Source organism: Rhinopithecus bieti, unplaced genomic scaffold (assembly GCF_001698545.2).
Source record: "Rhinopithecus bieti isolate Rb0 unplaced genomic scaffold, ASM169854v2 scaffold_70383, whole genome shotgun sequence".
NCBI classification, from domain to species: domain Eukaryota; kingdom Metazoa; phylum Chordata; class Mammalia; order Primates; family Cercopithecidae; genus Rhinopithecus; species Rhinopithecus bieti.
The window spans coordinates 6,956-19,913 of NW_016826014.1; the positions used below are offsets into that span (position 1 = coordinate 6,956).

The 12,958-nt window shown below is 39.8% G+C and overlaps 1 pseudogene; it reads left to right on the plus strand.

Moving 5' to 3' along the window:
- Positions 1–5,986: 5,986 nt before the first annotated feature.
- Positions 5,987–7,455, plus strand: LOC108522817 (aspartate aminotransferase, mitochondrial-like; annotated as a pseudogene).
- Positions 7,456–12,958: the final 5,503 nt, after the last annotated feature.

Genomic DNA, 12,958 nt, shown 5'->3' on the forward strand with positions numbered 1-12,958 from the left:
AGTGAACTTTATAGTACATATAACTCAACAAGGCTGTTAAAGAGGAAAAAAGGTGATATTTCAGCAGACGAATGACAAGAAGGACAAGCCATGCCAAGAACCTGGGTGAAAAAAAATTATAGGAAGAAAGAACAGCAAGCTAAAAAGTCCTGGGCAGGAGAGTTCTTAGAGTTTTTGAAGAATAGTGAAAATGGCACTGTGACTAAAATTCTGCATGTGTGATAGTAGTAGGAGATGAGGTCAGAGAAGAGTCAGAAGATCTGATTGTGAAGGGCCTTGTAAGCAAATGTAAAGATTCCAAGTTTTACTGTATGTGTGATGATAGCCATAAGAGGATTTTGAGTAGAGGAGTGATGTCATCTGCTTTATGTTTTTAAAGGTAACTCTCACTACTGTGTATTGAAAAAGCTATAGTGGAAGCACTTAGGAGTACATTGCCATGTTTCTGGGGTTTAAACTGGGCAAACAAAAAATGTTTTATGGGAGTAATAATTGAGTAAGAAAGTTCAGGCTGTTGAGTTAATTAAGCTCAAGTAGTGATTGGGCACCCAATATTGCTCAGCATTTCGTTAGGTTCTGTACCAAGACTTTGTCTCTGATATTTAGAATTTAAGGGCTGCGAAGACAGGGACAGAGTCTTCCTTGTTCACTGCTGTATCCTTAGCTCCTAGAGTTGCACCTGGTAGGTGATCAAGAGATACTCATTACATGATTAAATAAATGAATGTAGGAGCTTTAGAACATAAATCATACAGTGTATTTATTTTGTTCCAATGAGTTGCCAATATTTAAAAGTCAAGAAATTCCATATAAGGATAGGAATTTTCAGCTTTTATGGTGATATTGGAGCTCTATTTCTCCATCCATTTAGAGGAGATATGCACTAACCAGTTTCAACAGTTCCCACTCAGCCGGTTCACTCACATATATTACTTATCTCGTCTGTATAAGCATCATGGGACTTCTCAGCCTTCCTAATCACATGAGCCAATTCCTTCTAATAAATATCTATCTATTATCTTTCTTTCTTTCTTTCTTTCTTTCTTTCCTTCCTTCCTTCCCTCCCTCCCTCCCTNNTTTCTTTCTTTCTTTCTTTCTGTGTCTATATGCTATTTGTTCTGTTTCTCTGGATAACCTTCACTAATTCAAAGACATTTTGTTTATCCATTTTTCTATAAGTGGAAATTAGGGTTGCTTCTACTTCTTGGCTATTGTGAATAAAACTGCTATGAACATAGGTATACAAATATGTCTTTGAGACTCTGCTTTTGACTTTTTTTGTATATACACCCAAAAGTGAGATTACTAAATCATGTGGTGTATTATTTTTTATTTTGGGCAGAACTTTCATGCTGTTTTCCATAAGGCTTGTACCACTGTTTGTGTACAGTCCTACCAACAGTGCACAGGGGTTCCAATTTCTCCACATCCTGACCAATACATGTTCTTTTCTGCTTTTCTTTTGATGGTAGATATTTTAATAGATGAGGTGATATTTCACTGTGGTTCTAATTGGAATCTCTCTGATGATTAGTGGTGTTGAACATCTTTCCATATGCTTATTGGTCATTTGTATATCATCTTGGGAGAAATGTTTATTCAAGTCAGTTGCCCATTTGTATTTAACATTTTGTTGTTGAGTTGCGGGAATTCTTTATAGAGGCTGAATATTAACCTTTTATCTGATATTTTATTTGTAAGTATTTTCTCCCATTTTATAAGTTGCCTTTTCAGTCTGTGGATCATGTCCTTTGATACATAAGTTTTTAAGTGTGATGTACTTCCATTTGTCCATTTTTGTTTTGATTGCCTATGCTTTTGGTGACATATCCAAGAAATCATTGTCAAGTTCAGTGTCATGAAACTTTCCCCCAGTGTTTTTTTTTAGGAACTTTATAGTTTTGGGTCATTAGGTCTTTGATCCATTTTGAATTAATTTTTGTATATGGTGTAAGATAAGGGTCCAGTTTTACTCTTCTGCATGTGGTTATTCAGTGTCCCTAATGTCACTTGTTGAGGAGACTGTCCTTTCCTCATTGAGTGGTCTTGGCACCCCTGTCAAATATCATTTAACCATATATGTAACAGTTTGTATCTTGGCTCTCTGTTGTATTACATTGGTATATTTTTCTGTCTTTATGCCAGTACTACAATGTTTTTACCACTGTAACCTATATTAAGTTTTGAAATCAGGAACTGTGAAGCTTCCAAATTTGTTGTTCTTTTCGGAAATGGCTTTGACTATTCAGGGTCCCTTGAGATTCCATGTGAATTTTAGAAAGAAGTTTTCTATTTCTGCAAAAAATACTGTTGGGATTTTTATAAGGATTGCATTGAATCTGTAGATTTCTTTGAGCAGTAGTGGCTTCTTAACAATATTAAGTCTTCTAGTCTATGAACATGAACACAGGATGTGTTTCCATTTATTTGTGTTTTCATTATTTTCTTTCAGCCATGTTAGGTATTTTTCAGTGCACGTGTCTTTTGCCTCCTTGGTTAGGTTTATCCTTAAGTATTTTATTATTGTTGATGCTATTGTAAATGGAATTTTTTCTTTAATTTCCTTTTTCAGATTATTCACTGTTAATTACTTGGTGATATTTTTTAAAGTTTAGTTTATAATTATGTAACATTGGAGGTTGAGATTGAGAAAATCAGAGAATATTTATATGCAGAATATTATTAAATTTCTCAATTTCTGGAATAATAATGGCACATAATGAGGCTTTACTATATTCCAGGCATTAAATGTTTATCATAAACTCATTTAATTTATAACAACCCTATAAAGTGTGTACTATTATTATTCTCATTTAACATATGAGAAAATTAATGCATGGAGAGGTTAAATAACTTTTTCAAGAATTACACATCCAGGAATTTTTAGATGCAAGAATAGAAAAATAAAATCGTATTATGTTTAGCCAGATAAAATAAATTAGCTTGTAATAATTTGACACTTACTCCTTTGACTGGGTCTTAGGAATAAATTTGCTCCGCTTCTGATGTAACAGATGTAAGAGAAAAAGATCAGCTAAGATCTGACTCTTATTCTCATGAACAGACATGCAGTATGAATAGAAGGAACTTTGAATACCAGCCACGGAATAGGACTGTCTTATAGCTATGAGACTCAGCTTAACTTCCTCATTATTTCCTTTATAAGAAGTTAAGGTAATATAAACTGGATTGGGCAGTGGGGGAGTGAGACACTGTTGCAGCATCAACCAAAGCCTGCTACAGGAGGTTTTATATGTTTAATCAGTCATATTTTATCTGAAGAAGGACTCTCAGGCTGTGAGAATCTCTCTTTGGAATCAGAAATGAGAAAATGGGGGATGCGTAATTTTTGCTATTTTATTTTCTTTTTGTTTCCTGTACCCAAATAAATGGGCCTTTTCAATTTTTAAATTCCTGGTTAAGCATATTTTTACTGTTATAAATGCACGGAGATACACTTCATTCAATCAGAATGCCCTACCTGGTGGGATAGAGAGAACAGAAATGGAATCACCAAAAGTTACTGAAAGTAGTCTAGAACATCTTGCAACAACAAATGAATTACTTGTTACAAATATTATAGAGAGTATTTAAGCACTAATTGGAGAGTAAGAATAGTTAAGGTTCTTGTCAACTCTAAGAAAATATGATTAAATATAATCATAGAAGAGAGATGGTTTGGGCAGACCCACCACTGTCCCTTCTGGTGCATGCATACAGGCAGGCCTGCAGGCACACACGTGTGCAGACCCACCACCGCCCCACTGACATGCACATTTGTGAGGATCCCTGCCACCCTACTGATGCACATTTGCAAGGGGGATCACCACTGCCCTGCCAGAGCTCTTTTTCCGACAGACCCCATCAGGCTGTTGTTGCTGCAGGACTGGGAAACCCTGGTCCCACCAGTGCAGATGGTGCTTAACCTCAAGGAAGCAGAGAACAAAGCCATAGGCCAGGTCCCAGTCCCTCAGGGTAAGAGTATGTAGTCCAAAAGTGCTGAGCTAAGCCTTGGCTCCATGAAAGCATCTAGAAATGAAGCCAATAGACTAAAACCAAATTATGCCACATTGAAACCCTCAAGAGCATGGAAGAATATACAAATAAAAAACCACATCCAAAACACAGCAACTTTGAAGATTAAAAAAAAAATCAGGCCATACAGATGATAAAGAACCAGTGCTAGAATTCTGGCAACTCTAAAAGCCAGAGTGTCTTCTTACCTCCAAACGACTATACTAGCTTTCCAGCAATGGTTCTTAACCAGACTTAAATGGCTGAAATGACAGACATACAATTCAGAATCTGGATGGCAAAGAAGCTCATCAAGATACAGGAGACGGTTGAAACCCATTCTTAGGAACACAGTAAAATGGTCCAGGAGTTGAAAGATGATGTAGCTATTTTAAGAAAGAACCAAACAATTTTAGGAAATAAAGAACTCACTATAGAAATTTTAGAATGCAATCGGAAGCACTAATAATAAAACAGACCAGCCGAGCAAAGAATCTCAGAGCTCAAAGACTGCTCCTGAAATCAATGCAGTCAGAATAAAAAAAGAATAAAAATGAATGAAACCTCCAAGAAATATGGGATTATGTAAAGAGACAAAACCTATGACACATTGCATTCTTGAAAGAGATGGAAACAGAGCAAGTAACTTGGAAAACATATTTGAGGATACAGTCCATGAAATTTTTTCCAACTTCATTGGAGAGATTGAAATGCAAATTTAGGAAATGAAAAAAAACAAAACAAAACAAAAAAACTTTTGCAAATTACTGTAGGAGGTGACCATTCCCAAGACACATAGTCATCAGATGCTCCAGTTAACAAGAAAGAAAAAAAAAATCACAAAGGCAACTAGAAAGAAGGAGCAGGTTATGTACAAAGGGAACCCCATCAAGCTAACTTAAGTGAGTCTTTCAGCAGAGACTTGCAAGCCAGAGACATTGGAGGCCTATAATCAGCATCACTAAAGAAAAGAAATTTCAACCAAGAATCTCATACCCCACCAAACCAAGTTTCAAAAATGGAGAAACAAGATTCTTTTCATACAAGCAAGTGATAGGAGAATTCAGTATCACAAAACCTGCCTTCAAAGAGGTCCTTGACTGGGTGTGGTGGCTCATGCCTATAATTCCATCACTTTGGGAGGCTGAGATGGGTGAATCACCTGAGGTCAGGAGTTCAAGACCAGCCTGACCAACATGGAGAAACCTCTTCTCTACTAAAAATACAAAATTAGCCAGTCGTGGTGATGCATGCCTGTAATCCCAGCTACTGGGGAGGCTGAGGCAGGAGAATCACTTGAAGCCAAGGGGCAGAGGTTGTGGTGAGCCAAGAGCATGCCATTTCACTCCTGCCTGGACAACAAGAGTGAAACTCTGTCAAAAAAAAAAAAAAAAAAAGGGAAAAGAAGAGGAAGAGGAAGAAGAGGAGGAGGAAAGAAGAAGGAGGAGGAGGAGAAGGAGGAGGAGAAGGAGAAGGAAAAGGAGAAAAGAAGAAGAAGAGGTAGCCCTTAAGGGAGTGCTAAACATGGAAATGAAATTCCAGTATATGGCACCACAAAATCACACTTAAGTGCATATCCCAATGACACTATAAAGGAATTATACAATCAAGTCTACATAACAACCAGTTAACAACCTGGTAACAGGACCAGTTTCTCACATATCAGATTAACCTTGAAATTACACTGGCTTAATGCCCAACTTAAAAGGCACAGAGTATCAAGCTGGATAAAGAAGCTAGACACAACTGTATGCTGTCTCCAAGAGACCCATCTCATCTGAAATGACACCCATAGTTCAATGTAAAGGAATGGAGATAGGTGTCTCAGGAAAACAGAAAGCAAAAGAGAGTAGGGGCTGTTATTCTTATTTCAGACCAAATAGACTTTAAACCAACAATGATTTAAAAAAAAAGCAATACATGATGATATAGGTTCAATTCATTCAATTCAACAAGACTTAACAATTCTAAATATGGCCCACTCTCCCTCCACTCTGTCCTGTGGCTGCCCACTGCCCTCCTACTGTCCAGTGTGGCCCTGCTGCACTCCAGCCATGTCCTCTCCAGGATCCCCACTGCCTTCCACCCAGGACTCACGACCATGACCTCTGCCAGAGCCAGGTCCTGGTGGACCTGTGTGGAGATGGGACTTCCAGATCCCATTCTGGGAGTCACTGAAGCCTTTAAGATGGACACCAATAGCAAAAAGATGAATCTGGGAGTTTGTGCCTACTAGGATGATAATGGAAAGCCTTACATGCTGCTTAATGTCAACAAGGAAGAGGCCCAGATTGCCACAAAAAATTTGGACGAGGAATACTTGCCCATTGGAGGACTGGCTGAATTTTGCACGGCATCTGCAGATCTAGCCCTGGGTGAGAATAGTGAAGTGTTGAAAAGTGGCCAGTTATTCACTGTGCATACCATTTCTGGAACTGGGACCTTAAGGATCAGAGCCAATTTTCTGCAAAGAATTTTTAAACTCAGCTGGGATGTCCAAACCATCCTGGGGAAATCACACACCCATCTCCAGGGATGCTGGCATGCAGCTACAAATTTATTGTTACTATGACCCCAAGACTTGGTGTTTTGACTTCACAGGTCATATGGAGGACATTTCAAAAATGCCACAGCAAAATGTTTTTCTGCATGCCTGTGCCCATAATCCCATCATAGTGGAACCTCGTCTAGAGCAGTGGAAGGAAATAGCAACAGTGGTGAAGAAAAATAATCTCTTTGCATTCTTTGACATGGCCTAGCAAGGCTTTGCTAGTTGTGATTGTAACAAGGATGGCTGGGCTGTGCGCCACTTCATCAAACAGCATTAATTTTTGTCTCTGCCAATCATATGCCAAGAACATGGAGTTATCCATCGAGTGTGTGGGAGCCTTCACTGTGGTTTGCATAGATGCAGATGAAGCCAAAAATGTAGAGTCAGCAGTTGAAGATCTTGATCCATCCCATGTATTGTAATCCTCCCCTCAGTGGAGCCCAGATTGCTTCTAACATTCTTAACACCCAAATTTGCAAAAACAATGGTTGCAAGAAGTAAAAAGCATGGCCAGCCACATCATTAGCCTGCAGACTCAGCTGGTCTCCAACCTCAAGAAGGAGGGTTCTGCCCACATTGGGCAACACATAACTGACCAAATTGGCATGTTTTGTTTCACAGGGCTAAAGCCTGATCAGGTAGAGCAGTTGACCAATGAGTTTTCCATCTACATGACAGAGGACAGCCACATCTCTGTGGCAGGGGTCACCTTCAACATGGGCTACTGTGCCCATGCCATTCACCAGCTCACCAAGTAATAGCACTGGTGCAAGGAAACAGAAACAACCTTTCTGTCTTCAGTCTCTGCTATTGGGAAATTCACACAGAGGATGACAGAGGGTGGGTGGTGGTGAGTAGATCATTTCTTTCAGCCGCATTGTTTAATAACACTCAGCAATTGAATGTTTCTCAGAAAAGAACATGTAGTGACATAGGGCCGAGGCATCCATAGTTGGTGTCTGGAACATTGTGGCTTTAAACCAAACTCTCCCCTGTCCTTTTATCTCCCAACTTTTCTCAAAGAGTTTATACATGCAAGAAAGTCATCACACCAAAAAAACCTGTCAGTTATACCATTGCAATATTTCAGAAACTTTAACTGAAGTGTAATACAGTGTTGGGTTTCTCATGAGAAACAGCACACATTGGAGGCTTTGAGAGAAGACCTGCTTCTATCATGAACAGTCAGCATTGTGTCTGTCCTCCCATGATGGAGCAACCTTAACAACAGACCATATTGCATTTTTTGAAAACCAATGAGTCTGCTGACACTACAGCAAGGAAAAAAAAAAACATGTTGTTTTCTGTCTTATTTAAGAAAAGAGAAGGCTCTCTCTTCTCCCTTGTCATTGTTTTTTTCCTTATGGACAAAGATTTTTGACTAATGTAGCTTTTCATCCCATTCTACTGCTTGATTGATCATGAAGCCCATCCTGTTGGGATTTATTTAAAAATAACATAATTTTCTGCTGATGCCTTACCATCACCTTTCTCAGCAAAGAATAGTGGAGAGTAGGTAACTGTACTTTATCTCAGCATCCTCCTCAATGATTGTATATTTGTCTTCTGTTGAGATGTTGTATCTGCCCAGTTGGACCTACTCCCTTTGTTGGATGTAGTTGTGCAGTCACTCATTTCACATCATGAGTCAGGTGGCACAGGGCAATACCAGGAAATAGGATATTCTAGGCTTTATGTGCTGCCAGCGGGGATCAAAATTCACACTTTGTAAAAAGCCACCATCTGCTCTAATCATACAGACTTATTGCAGCCTGGTTTCTCTGTTACAATACAATAACTGTAGACACTCCCCCTCAAAAAATAAAAAAAATAAAAAAATAAAGCAGTTCTAAATATATATTCTTTCCACACCGGAGCACCCGGACACATAAAACAAGTTCTTGGACACATATGAAGAGATCAAGATAACCACACAATTATAGTGAAAGGCTTCAACACACCACAAACATTGTTAAACATATCATAAAGGCAGAAAACTAACAAAGATATTTTTATCTGGATGCCTGTTCAAAAGTACCTAAAAGACATTTACAGGATACTCCACCCATAACAAGGTATATATTCGTGTCATCTGCACATGACACATACTCTAATATCGACCATGCGCTTGGCCATAGGACAATTCTCAACAATATATTTTTTTTTTATTATACTTTAAGTTCTAGGGTACATGCTGCATAACACGTAGCAGGTTTGTTTACAATGTAATAGCTTATGCATGTGGTGTGCATGCACCCATCAACTCGTCAGCACCGCATCAATCATACATTTATATCATGGTATAACTCCCCAAGCAATCCTCCCTCCTCCCCTCCCCCCGTCAGCGGGGCGCCCCGCTTGCGGGGCTTCAGCTCCCATGAAGGCCCCAGTGCGTGATGTGTCCCCTGTCCCGAGTCCAAGGATCTCATTGTCAGTTCCCACCTATGAGTGAGAACATCGGTGTTTGTTTTCTGTTCTTGGTGAATAGTTCTAAGAATGATCGGTCCAGCTGCATCCAGTCCCCTACAAAGGACGAACCCCATCCTTTTTTATGGCTGCATACTATTTCATGGGGATATGTGCCACATTTTCTAATCCAGTCCTGTTCACAGATGGATAGTTGGTTGATTCCAAGTCTTGCTATTGTGGAATAGTGTCGCAATAAACCATACGGTAGCATGGTGTCTTAAATCATCAAAAATTATTCCATCTACACTTTTAGATCACAATGCAACAAAAATAGAAATCGATTACAAGAAGGTCTCATCAAAACTCATAAAATTACATGGAATTAAACCAAACTGACCTCGTCAAATGACCTTTGGGTAACAAGTAAAGTGAAATCATTTGAAACTAATGAAACCAGGGATACAACGTACCATAATTTCTGGGACACCTCTAAAACAGAGACAAGAAGAAAGTTTATAGCACTAAACACCCACATCAAGAAGTTAGATCTAAAGTTAACAAACTAACATCACACCTAGAGGAACTAGAGGGAAAAAAAAGCAAACCAACCTCAAAAGTAGCCAAAGAAAAATAACAAAAATCATCACTAAATTGAATGAAATTGAGATACAAAAATTCATACAAGGTGACACCTGTATTCCCAGCACTTTGGGAGGCAAAGGCAAGTGGATCACTTGAGCCCAGGGGTTTGATTCCAGCCTGAGCAACATGGTGAAACTTCACCTGTATTAAAAAAATGCAAAAATTAACTGAATGTGATGGTGAGTGCCTGTAGCTTGAGCTACTTGGGAGACTGAAGTGGAAGAATTGGTGGAGCCTGGGAGGTGGAGGTTGCAGTGAGCCAAGATTGTGCCACTGCACTCCAGCCTGGGTGACAGAGTGAGATCCTGTCACACACACACACAAAATGTATACAAAACATCGATGAAACCAAAAGTTGGTTTCTTGAGAGAATAAATAAGATTGATAGACTGCTAAATAGACTAATAAATAAAAAACAGAGGAAAGATCCACATGAACATAATCAGAAATGACAAAGATGACATTACCACAACCCCACAGAAATACATAAAAACCACCAGAGACTATTACAAACACTTCTATGTACACAAATTTGAAAACATAGAACATATGGGTGAATTCCTGGAAATACACAACTTCTCAAGATTGAACCAAGAAGAAACTGAAACCCTGAACAGACAAATAATGACTTCCAAAATTGAATCACTAATAAAAAATACCTACCAACCAGAAAAAGCCTTGCACTGGAAGGATTCACAGCCAAATTCTACCAGACATATTAAGAAGACCTGGTACCAATCGTGATGAAACTATTCCAAAACATTGAGGAGGACTTCTCCCTAATTCATTCTATGAGGCCAGCATCTTTCTGATACCAACATCTGACACAACAACAATGAAAGAAAACTCCAGGCCAATATCCCTGATTAACATAGACACAAAAATCCTCAACAAAATACTGGAAAATCAAATTAAGCAGCACATCAGAAAGCTGGTCTACCATGATCAAGTAGGCTTTATTCCTGACATGCAAGCTTGGTTCAACATATACAAATCAATACATGTGATCATCACATAAACAGAACTAAAAAACCACATAGTGATGACAATAGGTGAAGAAAAAACTTTTAATAAAATTCAGTATTCCTTCATGTTAAGAACCCTCAACAAGCTACGCATGGAAGAAACATACCTCAAAGTAACAAGAGCCATCTCTGACAAACCCACAGCCAACATCATACTGAATAGGCAATTGCTGGACCCCTTCCCCCTAAGAACTGTAATAAAACAAGAATGTCCACTCTCACCACTTCTATTCAACATAATACTGGAAGTGCTAGCCTGAAAAATCAGGCAAGGGAAAGAAATAAATGGACTCCAAATAGCAAGAGAGGAAGTTAAACTATTTCTCTTCACAGATGTTATGATTCTATAGCTAGAAAACATCATAGTATCTGCAGAAAAGCTCATAGACCTTATTAACAACTTCAGTAATGTTTCAGGATACAAAATCAATGTACAAAAATTAATGGGATTTCTATACACAAATAGTGTTCAAGCTGAGAACCAAATCAAGAACTCAATCGCATTCACAATACTCGCAAAAGAATAAAATACCTAAGAGTAGAGATAACCAGGGAGGTGACATGTCTTTACAATTAGAATTGCAAAACACTGCCTATTTTGGACCTGCTCTGGCTCAGAGGGAGAGGGCAGCCCACTGATACGAAGTTTGTGTCTCGGTCCTGGCAGCATTCACCACAGGCTGACCGAAGAATATTTGGGCCTTAAGTGAACATCAGTGTTAGCCTACAGCACTCCCCATGGGCTGTTGGTGGTGGTAGCATGCAGAGAGACTCGTCTGACTGTGAAAGAAGGAGGCAAGAGTGTGAAGGACATTGTCTTGTGGCTTGAGTGCCAGCTTAGCTGCAGTATAAAACAGCACCAGTTAGATCTCTAAGGTTTTTGACTCCAGTACCGGGTTCCCAGATGGCATGTCTAGACCCGGCCCAGACCTCGAGAAACTCACCTGTCTGACTTCACCATCTGCTAATTGTAGAGCCCTAGGGCGTTAGGAAAACATAAGCATTAGCTAGGTAGTCGTTATGGAGGCCTTGGGTGAGACAAAGTGCTTTGCTGGCTTCAGGTCTGTCCCAGCACAGGTGCAATGATGGTAGCCACACAGATGCATGTGTCATTCCTCTACCAGCCCAAGACAGTTGTCCATGGAGAGAGAGACTCTGTTTGGAAGAAAGCAAGGGAACAGAACAGGAGTCTCTGTCAGGTAATCCAGATAATTCAACCACAACTTATCTAGGATCAGAAAGGCATTACCTCTGTGAGTCTGCAAGAACCACTGCATTACTGAACCTGGGGTGCCCACTAATGCAGATATGTCTGCAGTGACCAAAAACTTATATCACGCTACCAAAGTCCATTTAGATACCTGGCAGGTCTTCCCAAGAGGTATTGGTACAAAGAAGCCCAGACTGGAAAGACTACAATAAATACTCAACTCTTCAATTTGCAGTCACTGATGAACATCCATACACATAAAGACCATCCAGGAAAACATGCCCTCACTGAAGGAACTGAAGAAGGCCCCAGGGACAAATCCTGGAGAAACAAATATATATGACTGTTCAGACAGAGAATTCAAAATAAATGTGTTGAGGAGACTCAGTGAAATTCAATATAACACAAAAATGTATTCAGAATTCTATCAGATAAATTTAACAGAGATTAACTAATGAAAAACAAGCAAAAAATTAGAGTTCAAAAATGCACTTGACATACTGAAGAATGCATCAGAGTCTCTTAAGAGCAGAAATGATCAAGCAGAAAGAAGAATTAGTGAGCTTGAAGGAAGGCTGTTGGAAAATACACAGTCAGAGGGACAAGAATAAAAATAAAGAGGCAGAGCAAGATGGCCGAATAGGAACAGCTCCATTCTCCAACTCCCAGTGCGAGCGACACAGAAGACCGGTGATTTCTGCATTTTCAACTGAGGTACTGGGTTCATCTCACTAGGGAGTGCCGGACAATCAGTGCTGGTCAGCTGCTGCAGCCCAACCAGCGAGAGCTGAAGCAGGGCAAGGCATCGCCTCACCTGGGAAGCGCAAGGGGGAAGGGAATCCCTTTTCCTAGCCAGGGGAACTGAGACACATAACACCTGGAAAATCGGGTAACTCCCACCCCAATACTGTACTTTAAGCAAACGGGCACACCAGGAGATTATATCCCACACCTGGCCGGGAGGGTCCCACGCCCACAGAGCCTCCCTCATTGCTAGCACAGCAGTCTGCGATCTAACTGCAAGGCAGAACCGAGGCTGAGGAAGGGACGCCCACCATTGCTGAAGCTTAAGTAGGTAAGCAAAGCCCTGGGAAGATCGAACTGGGT